Source organism: Spermophilus citellus (assembly GCF_964194105.1).
Source record: "Spermophilus citellus genome assembly, chromosome: 6".
NCBI lineage: Eukaryota > Metazoa > Chordata > Mammalia > Rodentia > Sciuridae > Spermophilus > Spermophilus citellus.
In genome coordinates this window covers 67,027,980-67,043,936 of record NC_138187.1, presented here as the reverse complement: position 1 = coordinate 67,043,936, position 15,957 = coordinate 67,027,980, and positions in this window count along the sequence as shown.

The following is a 15,957-nucleotide window of genomic DNA, read 5'->3' as shown; positions in this document are numbered from 1 at the left end:
ATTAGATTGAAGTGGATTATGAACTCCCAATTTTTACCCCAAATGCAGATTGCAGAATCATGTCGGTTACACATCCACAATTTTACATAATGCCCTATTAGTAACTGTTGTATTCTGCTACCTTTCCTATCCCCTACTATCCCCCCTCCCCTTCCCTCACCTCTTCTCTCTCTACCCCATCTACTGTAATTCATTTCTCTCCTTGTTTATTTTCCCATTCCCCTCACAGCCTCTTATATGTAATTTTGTATAGCAATGAGGGTCTCCCTTCATTTCCATGCATTTTCCCTTTTCTCTCCCTTTCCCTCCCATCTCATGACTCTGTTTAATGTTAGTCTTTTCTTCCTGCTCTTCCTCCCTGCTCTGTTCATAGTTGCTCTCATTATATCAAAGAAGACATTTGGTATTTGTTTTTTAGGGATTGGCTAGCTTCACTAAGCATAATCTGCTCTAGTGCCATCCATTTCCCTGCAAATTCCATGATTTTGTCATTCTAGCATCTTGCTATTTGTTTGCTATTTGTCCTGTCTGTTCCTTGTTCCCTTTTCCCTTTTTCTCTTCTTTGTATTGGATTGATTTAATTTTAAAAATAATTCCCTTTTATTCCCTTAATTGACTTCTTAACTACAATTCTTTGGCTTGTTATTTTAGTGTTTCCTTTATAATTTACAGCATATATCTTTAACATCATAATCTACTTTAAAGTGCAATTTTACCATGTCAAGTATAGTATAATGGTCTATCTTCTATTTTCTCATGTCCAAATGTGTAGACCTGACCATCTTAGGCCAAGCAGTAAATTTAGCATCTCCCCCAACACGCTCCAAACATACTGGTCAGACAAAGCCAGAACCTTCTGCCTGGGTGTCGGACTGATTTCTTTATTATACTTCAGCTCTTGCCAACCAGTTGGATTTTTCCTTCTCCATTGTCCCTCTTAACCATTCCTGATAAAACTCCAAATCAAACTGGCTTAACAAGAAAGGTGTGGGGGATTAGTTATCTTACTGTCTTAGTTGGGGAAAGGCCTGGCTAAATAATAAGGCCAATTTTTATTCCACCTAAATGAAGTCCCTAGGCAGAGTGCCTATAGTGTTTGTTAATTCAACAGGTCAAGGAGGTCAAGGTCCCAGGTTCCTTCCATTGTTCTTCTTTGTAACCATGGAGAAATTCCTTTTAGCTATTTCCCTCTGTTAGCAGGATGACTCCAGCAGTTCAGCTCTCCCACCCAGGTACAACAAGGTCCAGCAGACATTGTCCAGGTCTTTCTCATCTCTCTTTTTAAGAGCAAATCTTGCCCCTATCTCCCTAGAAGTCTTATCATTAACCAGCATACAAGGACTGAGATGTGGGGAGGTCGAATTCCCGGAGGAAAATCTGAGGACTGTCACCAGAGAAGGGGGAATGGATAGATGTGGAATAGGCAGAAACAGCCGATATCCATTCCAGAAGTGCCACTAGACTAAATGGGATTCCATCTGATCTGCTGTCATTCTCTCTAGTAGCTCCTAATACATCTAATAAAACCAACATGGCTCTTTGGTAAGGTTGCCTGACCTTGAATCAGGAAAAGGCGGAGTCTTTGGAAGCTTCTTTCTCAAAGGAGAAATAGTCTATTTGGAATGTAGCATAACAATTTTTGTCTCTGTTTTGGAGATATGGTTATTTATTAGCTGAAGTAAAGGAATGATTAGGCTTAACTAGAGCTGGGGAAATAAGATGAACTACTGGGGAAAACACTTTTTTCTCCTTCAGGGCCATGGAATCAGAGTAACCCTGGAGGCAGTGTCCAAGAATGGCCTCCAATAAAGATGTAAGAATTTGAAACATCTTCCCTTATGACACAGCAAAAGTCCAAGTAAGCAAAACTTCCACCTTTTACCCTCTTGTGTTGATATCTTTAGGATGGTCACAATGATTTGGGGAAGAATTTCTTACGTGGAATATGGCCAGGCCAGTCTTGGTCTGGCAGAAGTTGGCAGGATGTGTAGACAGAGAAAGTACTCCTCCTTGTGGTCCTCTGCCCCTCAGATGGACAGTGTTGGAAAGGGTGGCTTTGTTTGGCCAGATGTAACCAAGTCCAATAGACTGGGAGGCTTATCAACAACAAGAATTTATTTCTTAAAGTTCTGAAGGCTGGAAACCTGAGATAAAGGTGCTGGCAGGGTTGATTCTCTTGAGCACCTTCTTCTGGGTGACAGATTGCCCACTTCACGTGGCACTTACGTCCTCACGTGGCAGGAGAGCTAGTGGGCTCACTGGCCTCTTCCTACAAAGGCACTAACCCACTGATGAAGACTTCAACTTCATGGCCTCTCAAAGGAGCCAAGGGCTATCACCTGGTGGGGTAGGATTTCAATATATGAATTTGGAGGAGGGTGACACATACCTTCTGTCCATCACAGTGCCTACCAAAGTACCTGAAAGTTCAGGAGTCCTGAGGTGCCTGAGAAATCTAGCAGGGAAAGAGAAAGAGAGAGAGGGAGAGAGGAAGGAAGAAAGGATAGGAAGAAAGAGTGGGAGACAGCAAAATAATACGACCCAATCTTCAGACGACCCTGTGGTTTGGGAAAACCAGACTTTGACAGTACAAAGTGCTGCTGGCTGAGCACACTGGAACTTCACTGCTTTAATTTGGATCTTCTCTGTCCACCAAAGGCCTGTCTGTTGGAGGCTTGGTTGCCAGGCTGTGGCACCAATGGGAGGTGGTAGAATCTTTTGGAAGCGAGGCCTAGGGAAGAAAGTGAGGTCATTGGTGGCATGCCTTTGTCGGGGGATTGGGGATCCCGACAGCTTCGTGACTCTCTTTGCTTTCTGGCCACCATGAGGTGAAGAGTCCTCCTCAATCACACGTTCCCAACATGATGTTCACATGGCCACAGACCCAAAGAACAGGGCCAAGCGACAATGGACTGAAACCTCCAAGTTTATGAGCCCAAATAAATCTTTCCTTTTTAAAAAAATTTTTTTCATTTGTTCTTTTTAGTTATACATGACAGTAGAATTTAAAAAAATTAAGTTGTATATGGACACATATATTTATTTTTATGTGGTGCTGAGGATTGAACCCAGTGCCCCACACATGCCAGGCAAGTGCTCTTCCACTGAGCCACGACCTAGTAGAATGTTTTGACATATAAAACACACAGGGAGATACCTTTCCTTTTTATAAGTTGTTTATCACGGATAATCTGTTACAGTGCCAAAAAACTGACTAACTCAGAAATGGAACAAGTCATCACTTCCATCAGAAGTAGCTGTTCTGAGAGCCCACAAATTCAAACCTGGCCTCAGGCCACTTTCCCAACACCTTCCTTCTCTATAGGCCTAGCCACATTTATGTAGACAGGGAAAATGTGTTTCCACTCTTGGAAACTTCCAGGTGGATGTCTCTACACTTTTCGTGTCCAGGAAAACAGGAGGCCTCATATGGAGGCCTTTCAATTGTTCTTTCTTCCTTCCACTATTCACTCCCTGACATGTTTTGCCCATAAATTGGCATCTCCCCAGGTCACACCCAAAATTGCATTCTTGTCCTTTTGTCCACCAGCAAGACAGTCACAATTCATTGGAATGATGATAAAACTACAAAACCTAAAATTTACTAAGTGCCAGGCACCATTCAAGTGCTCTATGAATATTGGTTCTTTGAATGATCCCATTTAACAGTTGGGGAATCTGAGGCATAGGCACGTTCCGGGGAGTTGAGGCTGACATTCGAACTCAGGCAGTTTGGCAGCAGAACCCTCCCTCTTAGCCACCATGCCCCACAGAATGCACCATTCCAATGCCAGGACACTCTGGACCTCGGGCAGCACCAGTCCAACCCAGGCTTCCTGCTCTGTCCCTCCTTCACAGGGAGGGGGACCACAGGGCTGCGTGGCTTCCCGCACTCCTCTGATCCAGTGCCACCTTTCTTGGAAACAGCCACCTGAAGAATATTCTCGGGGCCCTGGGAACAGCAGATCATACCCAGACACGGTGCGGTTGAAACCTAAAGAAACATCCCCCCAAGAAAGCACCCCTGTCCTGTATAAATGCATCACCTCCACTCACTTGACCAAAGAGAAACTTTAATTTCTTAGTCTTTTTCACATTACGTCACTACATTCCAGGTTTTCCACCAAATTCTTATTCGACAACCATTGACACAGAGTAGTGATTTTTTTTTTCAGGAAAAAGGAACAATTTATCCCAAAGATAATTTGGGTATCTTCTGACAAGAATGAAACTGCTTGAACTTTTAAATTAATAGTTTCACTCTGACTTACCAAATCCACAATGTGTGATCCCTCTCTTCTTGTTTCTCTGCTTTTGTTTACCTACCTTACTTGAGCATTTTTTTGTTTAGAATTTTATTTTGATTTTTATGGTGTTTTTGAGTGGATCTCTTTGTATAGGTTTTTTCATGGTTGCTCTAGGTGATATACTGTACATACATGATTCATCGTATTCTACTGGTGTTGGCATTCTACCCATTTGAGTAAAGTGTAGAAACTACTTCTCTCCAAGTTTCTCACTCACTCTTGTTTATAATAAAATTGTCTTCATTTGGAACAATGTAAATGATGTTCTAATTTTTGCTTTAACCAAACATAGTTTAGAAAACTCAAGAAACCTGTTGTGTGTATCTTATTTATTCTCTCTCTATTGTTCTTTCTTCCTTCCACTATTCCAAGAATCTTTTTTTTTTTCTATTCAAGAATTTCCTTTTGCTATTTATCTTAGGGTAGGTCTGCTGGGCATGAGCTCTTAGTGTTTCTTCATCTGAAAATGTCTTGCTGTCCTTTTTAAGTAAAGGCTGTTTTTACAGGATGTAGAATCCTGTGCTGACAGTTATTTCTTTGAGTATCTGGTAAATGTTGTGCCACTTCCTCCTTGTGTTCATGGTTTCTGATGATGAGAAATATGCTGTTATGTGAATTGTTTCCTCCCCCGCCCCATAAGGCATTGGTTCTCTTACCCTTCAAGATTTTATTTGTTTATTTTTTGTCTTTAGTTCTTAGTAGTTGACTGATATGTTTAGTGCGGATTTCTTTGAGCTCACATTATTTGGGATTTTTTTTTCAGCTTCTTGGATCTGTAACATTACGTCTTTTGCTAAATTTAGGAAATGTCCAATCTTATTTTTTCTAATGCTTTTTCACCCCATTCCCTTTTCCTCTCCCTCTGACAGCATGAATGTGAGATCTTTTATTGTAGCTACACGGGTCCCTGAGGCTCTGTTTGGGGGTCTTTGTTTGTTGTTTTTGTGTGTGTGTGTGTGTGTGTATTTTAGTATTATTCTCTTTGTTGTTCAGAATGGATAATTTCCATTGTTTTCATGTTCAATTTTATCTCTCCTTTGCTTTGTTCTTTTCATTCTGGTCCTGAGCCCATCTGCTATGTTTTAAAAGTTTGGGTCATTGTGTTATTTTTCAGTTCTAAAATTTCCAATTAGGGCTCTTTTACAACTTCTATTTCTGGGCAGAGATTTTCTTTTTATAAATATTCATTGAAATATTTTTTTTTATTAAAGAAAAATAGAGGACTTACTCTTGGTTTGAATGTAATGTGGAGAGTCTGGGGTTTTTAATGTTTTTATCAGTACATTATAATTATACATAATAGTGGGATTCATTTGACATAAAGGTAAATTAGTTTTAATTCACCTTCCCTCTCAAATATCCATGGATTCCAATGAGTTATTGATTCTTGTATCAAAAAAAAAAAAAAAGATGGGGGAGAGAGAAAACAGGAGAGCTAACTAGTTTCAGCTGCTGCTTCTTCTGTCACTGTGGGAAAACTGGTCTGCAAAATCCAATGCATCAATTTTAGACTATGTCTATTCAGATAATTTGCCCATTTTAAAATCAGATATTATTTTTTTGGATATTCATCCCTGAACACAGATATTTTAAAATGTCTAAATCAATAAGATTCCCAGTTCTTGCCAGGGGGTTTTGTGTTATGTTGGTGCAAGTTGTCATTTCTGCCTTAGCCTTCACTCAGTGCTTGTGCAAAGCCTCAAGGTCAGCCAGAGGTAAGAACTCACAGACTCCTCAAGCCCATTCTGAGCAGGTGCACAGACCGATCATGTACATGGCTTTATAGATTCCAAAGAATATATCAGATCTCTTCAGAGTTCCACATTGACATCTTATGTCTTGGATTCTCCACTGAAGCATTTTAGTTCTCCTATCATTTGCCTTCATTGTCACCTACTGCCTCAACAGTTGTGATGTGAAATGGTCGTTGCTGATTGTTTTTGCTGAACATCCCCAGGGAAATGACTATTTGCACTGGGTGAGCCCTTTTCAGGTCAGGTAAAAACAAGTCTTCCAAGTGGGGTCTTCCAGGGTGCCTCTGAGTAGATTTGAGAATGGAGCTTTGATGGATGTAATTCTCTTGGTCCCTCCAGAGACTTGCATACTTCTGCTTTTCACTAAGATCACAAGGTGATGCTGTCAAGGAGCTGGGGAGAGGAGGCTGAGAATAAAGCAAGTGAAGGTACCACAAACTGGACAGTTCTTAACCAAGATTCTACCTTTTATTTTCAATAATTGTTCCTCAATTTCTGCAAGCCTTTGGTTAATATTTTAAGTTCCAAAGAAAATTTATTTTTTTAAATTTTATTTGTCCTAATTAGTTATACATGACAATAGAATGCATTTTGACATATCATACATAAATAGAGCATAATTTCTCATTCTTCTGGTGGTACATGATGTAAAAAATCACATCAGTCATGTACTTATATATGTACATAGGGTAATAACATCAGATTCATTCTATTATCCTTGTGTGTGAGTGGGATAGTTTTCCATACCCCTCCCCTCCCTTCACTCCCCTCTACCTAATCCAAAGTAACTCTGTTATTCCCCAGGCCCCTCTCCTTATTGTGAATTAGCATCCACACATTAGAGAGAATATTCAACCTATTATGGTATTTTGGGATTGGCTTATTTCACTTAGCATGATATTTTCCACCTCCATCTATTTACCAGCAAATGCCATAATTTCGTTTTTCTTTAAGGCTGAGTAATATTCCATTGTGCATACATACCACATTTTCTTTATCCATTCATCTATTAAAGGACATTTAGGTTGGTTTCATAGTTTATCTTTTGTCAGTTGAGATGCTATAAACATTGATGTGGCTGCATCACTACAGTATGCTGATTTTATGTCCTTTGGGTATAAACCAAGGAGTAGGATAGTTGGGTCAAATGGTGGTCTCATTCCAAGTTTTCTTAAGAATCTCCATACTGCTTTCCATAATGGTGGCACCAATTTGCATCCCACCAGCAATGCAAGTGTACCTTGTCCCCACATCCTCACTAACATTTATTGTTGCTTGTGTTCTCTTTAAGTGCCACTCTGACTGGAGTGATTTTCATCTCTCTAATTGCTAAAGATGTTGAACATTTTTAAATATATTTGTTGATAAGTTGTATTGTTTTCTTCTATGGAGTGTCTGTTCAGTTCCGTTGCCCATTTATTGATTGGGTTATTTGGTTCTTTGGTGTTGAGTTTTTAGAGATCTTTATATATATTAGAGATTAATGTTCTATCTGAGGTGCATGTGGTAAAGATTCTCTCCCGTTTTGTAGTCTCTCTCTTTGAATTATTGATTGTTTCCTTTGCTGAGAAGAAGCTTTTTAGTTTGAATCTATCCATTTATTGTTTCTTAATTTTATTTCTTGTGCTTTAGGAGGCTTGTTTAGGAAGTCAGAGCCTAGGCTGATATGGTGAAGATTTGGGCCTACTTTTCTTCTATTAGGCAGAAGGTCTCTGTTCTAGTGCTTAAGCTTTGATACACTTTGAGTTGAGTTTCATGCAGGGTGGGAGATACGGGTTTAATTTCATTTTGTTACATATGGATCTCCAGTTTTCCCAGCACCTTTTGTTGAATAGGCTATCTTTTCTCCATTGAATGTTTTTGGCACCTTTGTCTAATATGAGATAACTGTGGGTTTGCCTCTTTGTCTTCTATTCTATACCACTGGTCTACTTTACATGTCTGTTTTGTACTATGGCTCTGTAGTATAATTTAAGATCTGTTATTGTGATGCCTCCTGCTTCATTTTTCTTGCTAAGGATTACTTTGGCTATTCTGGGTCTCTTATTTTTCCAGATGAATTTCATGATTGCTTTTTTCTAGTTCTATGAAGAAGGTCATTGCATTTTAATAGTAATTGCATTAAATCTGTATAACACTTTTGGTAATATGGCCATTGTGAAAATATTAATTCTGCCTCTCCAGAAGCATGGAAAGTCTTTACATCTTCTAAGGTCTTCTTCAATATCTTTCTTTAGTGTTCTGTAGTTTTTATTGTAGAGGGCTTTCACCTCTTTTGTTAGGTTGATTCTCAAGTTTTTTTTTTTTTGAGGCTACTGTGAGTGGGGTAGTTTTCCTAATTTCTCTTTCAGTAGATTCATCAATGATGTAGAGGAACACATTTGATTTATGGGTGTTGTTTTTATATTCTGTTAGTTTGCTGAATTTATTTATTAGGTCTAGAAATTTTCTGGTGGAATTTTTTTGGATATTCTAAATATAGAATCGTGTCATCTGCAAATAGTGATAGTTTGAGTTCTTCTTTATCTATTCATATTCTTTTAATTTCTTTCTCCTCTCTAATTGTTCTGGCTAGAGTTTCAAGGACAATGTTGACTAGAAGTGTTAAAGGGGGCATCCTTGTCTTTTTCCAGTTCTTAGAGGTAATGCTTTCAATTTTTCTCCCTTTAGAATGATGTTGGCCTTGGGTTTAGCATATATAGCTTTTACAAAGTTGAGGTATGTTGATTCTTTATTTTAATTGAAATTAAGTGCTTTTTAACTGATAGATTAAAAACACAAAACTTGTACATATATGTGAGCTACCACATGATGTTCTGATACATGTATACATTCTTTAATGTTCAACATTTATCTTTTATGGTGAAAACATTCAAAATCCCTTTTTATAACTTTTTGAAATGTATAGTACATTAGCTACAGTCACCCTACTGTGTAAACTTCTCACTCCTAACTAACTAACTTTGTACTTATTGATCAACCTTTCCTCATTCCTTCCCCCTTCCCAGCCTCTGATAACCACCATTCTACTCTCAATTTCTATGAGATCAACTTTTTTAGATTCCGTGTATAAGAAAGTCATATGGTACTTGTCTTTCTGAGCTTGGCTTATTTCATTTAACATAATGACCTCTAGTCCCATTCATGTTGTTGCAGATGGCAGGATTTCAATATTTTTGTTTGGGTGAATAGTATTTCATGAATGTACCACATTTTATTTTTCCATTTACTTTGGTTATTTCTATTTCTTGGCTATTGTGAATGGTACTGTGATAAACACAGAAGTGCAAGCCTCTTTGATATACTAATTTGTTTCCTTTGGACATATACTCAGTAGTAAAACTGCTGGATCATATGATAGCTATATTTTTTATTTTTTGAGGAATTGTCAGACTGTTTTTCCATAAGGAATGCGCTAATTTACGTTTCCGCCAACCGAGGGGAGGGAGGGTTTCCTTTTATCCACATCCTCTGTAGAGCTTGTTATCTAAGTCTTTTGATAATAGTCAATCTTAGTGGAGTGTGAAAAAAGTTGATTCTGATAAAATTTTCAGTGTTCTCATTGCTTTTAGGGAGATGATATTTTTGGCAGGGGGTACTGGGAATTGAACTCAGGGGCACTCAACCACTGAGCTATATCCCCAGCCCTATTTTGTATTTTATTAGAGACAAAGTCTCACTGAGTTGCTTAGCACCTCGCCATTGCTGAGGCTGGCTTTGAACTCGCCATCCTCCTGCTTCAGCCTCCTGAGCTACTGGGATTATAGGCATGTACCACCGTGCCTGGTTGGGAGGAGATGATTTTCAGGGAACTTACTTTATCATTCCTGCTGTCACCACATTCTGTTGGGCATTTGAGGCTGCTGTTGTTGGGGTCCACCCTCGTCAGTGCCTAGGAAAGCTTGTTTTTTCCAGGCTGTGAAATAAAAAGGACTTTAAAAATGTGATAACGAAGGAAATGGAGAGGGAGAGCTGACCACTTCCCTTGTCACTGGTCCCTAGGTGAGGATCAAAGCCGAGTGACCTTGGTTGTAAAGTAAAGGAATGTACTCATAAACATCTGAAGAAATCTACCTGAGCAGTGGACATGCAACCTATTCTCTACATGCCCCCTGCTTTTGGGCACAGTGCAGCCCTCTATATTGTCCCTGGGAGGAATGCACAAGCAATAAAATGTCCAAACCTCCATTGAGTCCTCTGAGTTCTTTTGTTGGGATCAGAAAACAGTATGCTGGGGACTTTGAAGCTCTGGGGTTGAACAGCTGGAAGTGACATAAGCACATGAATAGGAACATACTCAGAGTTTTCAATGAATATACAATTTGGAGGGTGGCAATTATAGCTGGATCAGGGGTCTTTACAGCAGGACATGAGAATAAGGCAGGAGAGGCAGTCTGGAGCCATGCTCAAGTTGGCATTCTAAGTTTTTGAGGAGAGAAGTGGACGTGGTAAAAATGTTTCTGGAAGATAGATAATGTTTTTGAAAGATGAATATGATTTTGGAAGACTAATTTAGCAGTGAGTCCAGGAGAGAGGCAAAAAAAAAAAAATAGAAGCAAGAAGACCAGGTACTTTAATCAGAAGGGGGAAATTGTGTATCTGGGAGCTGTAATAAGATCAGGTTGGGTGTTAGAGCATTCCAAAGGAAGCTTCTAGTTGGCTGGTGAATGACTGGTTACTGGGGCAGTCTTCAAAGTACAGTTGTTATATACATAATAGTTTTTTTTCAACTATTGGAACTGAGGAACCCCCCCCCCCCCCAGTTTTCTTCCTCTCGGTGCAGAAGTTATGTAACTCCCAATGGAGTTCTTTCAGTCTCACCTTATTGTTCCAACTGTCCCCTTCATAAATGGTCTTCCCAGTGAAGATGTTGAGTATCTTAAAGTTCATGGCCAGTAATTCCTGGGTGGTGAAGCCCAGCTGGTGTTCACACATAAAGTTTTTGACTCACACGGGACCCCAATTTAAGGAAATCAGTAGGTCTGTTTACCTCTGGCTGGAGAGGGGGACACTGTGCCAAGAAAAAGAGGAGCTTGGCTCTCTCTTTTTGGGTATCATTGATCTTCTGAACCTCCCCTCTAGGTACACTGTACAAAGGTAAGGTAGTGGTGGAAGGGAACTCATCAGACAGCTGCTGAGATTCCACTGTGTTCTACACCTCCCAAATGATATATCCAAATTCTTACCTGCATTTCTCCAAACATTGGAGACACCTCAAGTTCTAGGCCAGTTCAGGACAATAGTCACCTTAAAAGTGGAAAGACTGGGTAGGTCAGTCATGAGATGTTTTCCAAAGTGTATTCCACGGGGCTGGGGATGTGGCTCAAGTGGTAGCGCGCTCGCCTGGCATGCGTGTGGCCGGGTTCGATCCTCAGCACCACATACAAACAAAGATGTTGTGTCCGCTGAAAACTAGAAAATAAATATTAAAAATTCTCTCTCTCTCTCTCTCTCTCTCTCTCTCTCTCTCTCTCTCTCTAAAAAAAAAGTGTATTCCATGGGTATTAAGGTTCTCTAGAGGAAAGTAACCAAGAGAATATGTACATAATTATCTATAATGTGTACACAATTATAGCTATAATTACATTATTATAAAAAGGGATTTGTTAGGGCTGGGGTTATGGCTTAGCGGCAGAGCACTCACCTTGCATGTGTGAGGCCCTGGGTTCGATCCTCAACACCACATAAAAATAAATAAATAAAATAAATACATTGTGTCTATCTACAACTAAACAATAAATATTTTTTTAAAAAAGAGGATTTGTTAGATTGGTTCATATGATCAGAGGCTGGCTAACCCCACAGTGGCCATCTTTGTGTTGGGGAGCCATAGAAATAGTAGCTGCTCAAAAAAAAAAGCTGGACCCTCAATACAACAGGGACCAATGATGCAGCTCCAGTCTGAGGTTGAAGGAATAGATGTTCCCTGGAGAGTCACTGATGTGAGTCCAAAATGAAGGGCTGATGAAGATGGAGTCATGTTCACATGCTGTGTCAGCAGCAAAAGGCACCCTGGTGCGAGAAGACTCAAGCTAGCGTGTGCTTTTGAGGGCTTCCTCCTTCTCTCAGTTTTGCTCCAGGCAGGCCCCCCTGCCTGTTGGAAGGTGCCACCCATGTGCTGGAGGGTGTCTCCCCTCCCCCTCATTTTGCTGTCCCACATGCCAATCATCCCTGGAAACACCCTCACAGAAACACCCAGAAGTGTGCTTTATCAATTTCCTAGGCATCTCTCAATCCAATCAAGTTGACAATCAAGACTAACCTTTGTACCATGGAATTCTGAATTCTGGTCCTGGGAGTGTCTCACAAAGAGGTGTGGGACATACTTCATTCTCTGCTGCTCTGAGAAGCCCTGTGCATAGAGAAACTTTCAGTCTGTTTAACTTAGTATCTCCCAGTTTTCACTGACCACAGAACTCTTCTTTCCTGAGAACACCAGCTTTGTAGCAAGCTCTTTAAGGAGTGTCAATCAATCACCATTTATTCTCTTCCCTTATCCTTCTCTGCTCATGAACAATGTGGCAGCCCTTTCACAGAGAGGTTCCAAGGACTTCAATCAGTGCTGGATCCTTGAAAAAATGAGGACTTCTGTTAAGCACATGGCAAGTCACTCAGATAGCCCAGATGTCACAACCCCGCTGTGCCAAATTACCTCAAAAGATTCTGAACAGCTTATGGCTTCTTAGACACTTCGAAGTCTCCGTCTGCCATCTTCTCTCAGACCTTCCTCTAGTATTCCTAAAGTAGAGAGGGGACACTGGCAACAGTAATATCATCACAGGACTGTTGTGAAGTTGCATAATATGAGTTCATGTATGTAAACCACTGGAAACAGTCCCTGGAACACAGTGAATGTTATGTAGATTAGTGAGGCTTGGTTGAGGACACTTCTTAACAGTTCATGTTGTATTTATCACCATTAAATTTCTAGCATCAAATAATGTTAGTATCGATCTGTTCTAACTTTGAAAAAAAGAAATAAATGGTCAGGACGAAAGCTTAGTTTAAAGCAACAAAACACAATTGCAGGATGCATGCAGATCCTCTGTGTATCTCTGTCTTTGTCTACTTCTCTCTCTCTCTCTCTCTCTCTCTCTCTCTCTCACACACACACACACACACACACACACACACACACACACAGAGGCTCCACTCTCCCACTCTGAATTCTTCGATTCCCATTGATCTGTCTCAGGCCCCAGGTCTCAGTTATGGCCCCCCTGAGGTATGGATTCAAAAGATAAGAGAATGAAGGAACAGAGAGGCTTTCTTTGGGAAAGAGAGATGAGAGTAAGGGGGCAGGGACTGCAAACATACAGACAGGATCATTGTTCAGAAAATGTCCTGACAGTTTTATAGGAAAGACTACAGAGCGCTCCATGGCCAGCCATTCCCACTGAGGGGAAGCAGCCGCCACTGGTCTCCATAAATCTCCCCTGAGAGTCAGGTGAGTGCGTCACGAGATAGAAAGTGCTGCCACACAGGACAGGAGCAAAGAGGATGTGAGGATGTGAGCAAATCAGAGTGACGTTTCCCCCTGGAGGTAAATGCTTACCGGGAGTGTGGCTATTCTTCACCTCCTGCCTCCTGCCTCCTGCTTCTGAGGAGGCAACCTAGCAGGTTTGGATGGGACTGTGTCCCCAGCTTTCCTCACCGCCCCCCCTGTTCCCACCTGCAGTAACAGAGGACCGCTTTATCCTTCAGAAGCAGCCATTGGAAACAGGGTAAATAGCAAATAGGGCATTATACCTGTCAATAGTTAGGGAGCCCCATCCCTCCTCCCAGGTCTGCCCATCTGGAGGAATGGGAATAGGAGGGGACAGATCCGACTGCCTTTTCCAAGAAGAAAAGCATGTCCCTGGCCTTCAGGGAGTGAGAACTGGGACCATCAAAGTACCACATTACAAACCGGACTGCACAGGGACGCATTGTGGTGTGTATACTCGGAATGATGGACCCACTTACAGTGACAAGTAAATCACCCTTCTGAAGAGGAAGGGGACCAGTGGGAAGGAGGAGGGAAGGACCAGGGGAGCTACTAGGGAATGAAATTGACCAAATTATGTTATGTGCATGTCTGAATATATAACAACAAAATCTATTATTAGGTATGATTATAATTGCACCAATAAAATGTGTCTGCACTTTCATCCTCATCGGGTAATGAATTAAAGATAACAAAGGGAAAATAAATTTATCTTTCTTCCGAGGCAAGAGAAAAGCTTCAGTCAGAATTGCTCTCTGCTAAAATCTTTCTCTTCCCTGTCACCCCAGTCCCAGGACAACTCTGAAGTGGACTGCAATCTTCCAAGGCCCAGACTCAACTCATCAATACCCGGCCACCTGGGCCTGGAAGTCTGGCGACCCCCATCACTGTGCCACCAGATGGAATGTAAGGCTGGATCCCCGTGAACAGCGACATCTCACAACAGAAAAAGGACAGGTCCAATTTAAAACGTGTCACTGCCTCTGTGCCCAGGCTGGGAGGGACAGCTAACTGAAGGGCGGGCACCACGCCAGGGAAGCTTGGGAAATGATATGCTGCCTGCCAGGGAGCAGGCCCTGCTCAGCGTTTTCTAGACGCTTGTAGAGCTGACTGTATTTATGGCCCAAATATCATATCATGTATGGGTTCTCTCTGCAGGAGCCCATGTGCATCAGGTCAGTGCCGAGGTCTCTAACTGCAACCAAGCCCTGTGTTTGCTGCTGCATTAACTAGGGCTTGAGAGAAGCCATTCTCCATTCCACACTACCTACTAGGAACCTGCTCTACCCTAACTTGTTTGTCTTTTAGTTCTTTTTGAAGAAATTGTCCTCTGCTAAGGCTGCTGCTGGTCCACCTGTTCCTGCTGCCTGTTGGGCACTCCTGGCTGGTGGGATTCTGCAAGCCTCACCCCTCTTCCTCAGGCCTGTGACTTTGCTCTTGAGCTCTGGTCACAGTGGCTGACTTTCAGGCCAGGTGGTACACCTTCAGTTTTTTTTCTGTAAAAAGTCCATGCAGCCAAGAGGAACCTGTCTTGAAAGCCAAAATGTGGGTTTCCAGGAATGCAGGGTCCTGTCACAAAGCTCAGCTCTGCCACTGCTCCAATCCAGGGAGACGTGTGGGTTAGGTTTCTTTGTGTCCAGTGGAAGATACCAAGGTCTGTGTGAGGAAGGGGTCATATAGCCGGGAGGAACCATTTCATCTCTTCTTCCTGAGGGGTAGGCCAGGCCGGACAAAGCCCTGGGTCTCTAACACATCCCTTGTCCTGGGCATTCCAACCACACAGAGGCCTCAGCAAAGATAGAAGTGGGGAGTTGATTCAATGAGCTCCTGCAGAGCTATTATCTGTGGGCTGTTGGCTTCTGAGCATTCACTTGTCTAATTATCTGAGGAAGGTCCTGAACTGCCGGCTACAGAGCCTGAACTGAGAAGTGTGCAGACCAGGCAGCCGGCCTCCCAGGCTAACTCGGCTCCCACCTGCTCCAACACTGAAGCCTCCTTATAAATAGCACACACCTAATCCAAATACTAAATCAAATTAGACTTAAAATAGGCACACAGTTAGCACCTGGTTCACGACTAACGGTCACTAACAGCTTCCACATAAAGTAAATGCTCATTCTCTGTGGCCAGTTCCCCTCTCCAAAGCTCTCCCACTTGTACCGAATGAAAGCTGTTTCTCTTTTGTGTTTTGTCCTTGTGGAGGACCATTTGATAAATACTGGCAATGAGCTGCCCCTCCCCATGCCCTGTGTATGTAAGGAAATAGAGTCTCTCCTCTGAAAAGTGAGGGCCAACAGGAGAGCTAACTTCTAGGTCCTCTTTACTCCCACCCCTCAGCGCAGAGTTCCTTTGCCCCTTTCTCTTGGTATTCTCAGTGGTGACCAGCTCTACTTTTTGGCCTTGTTCAACA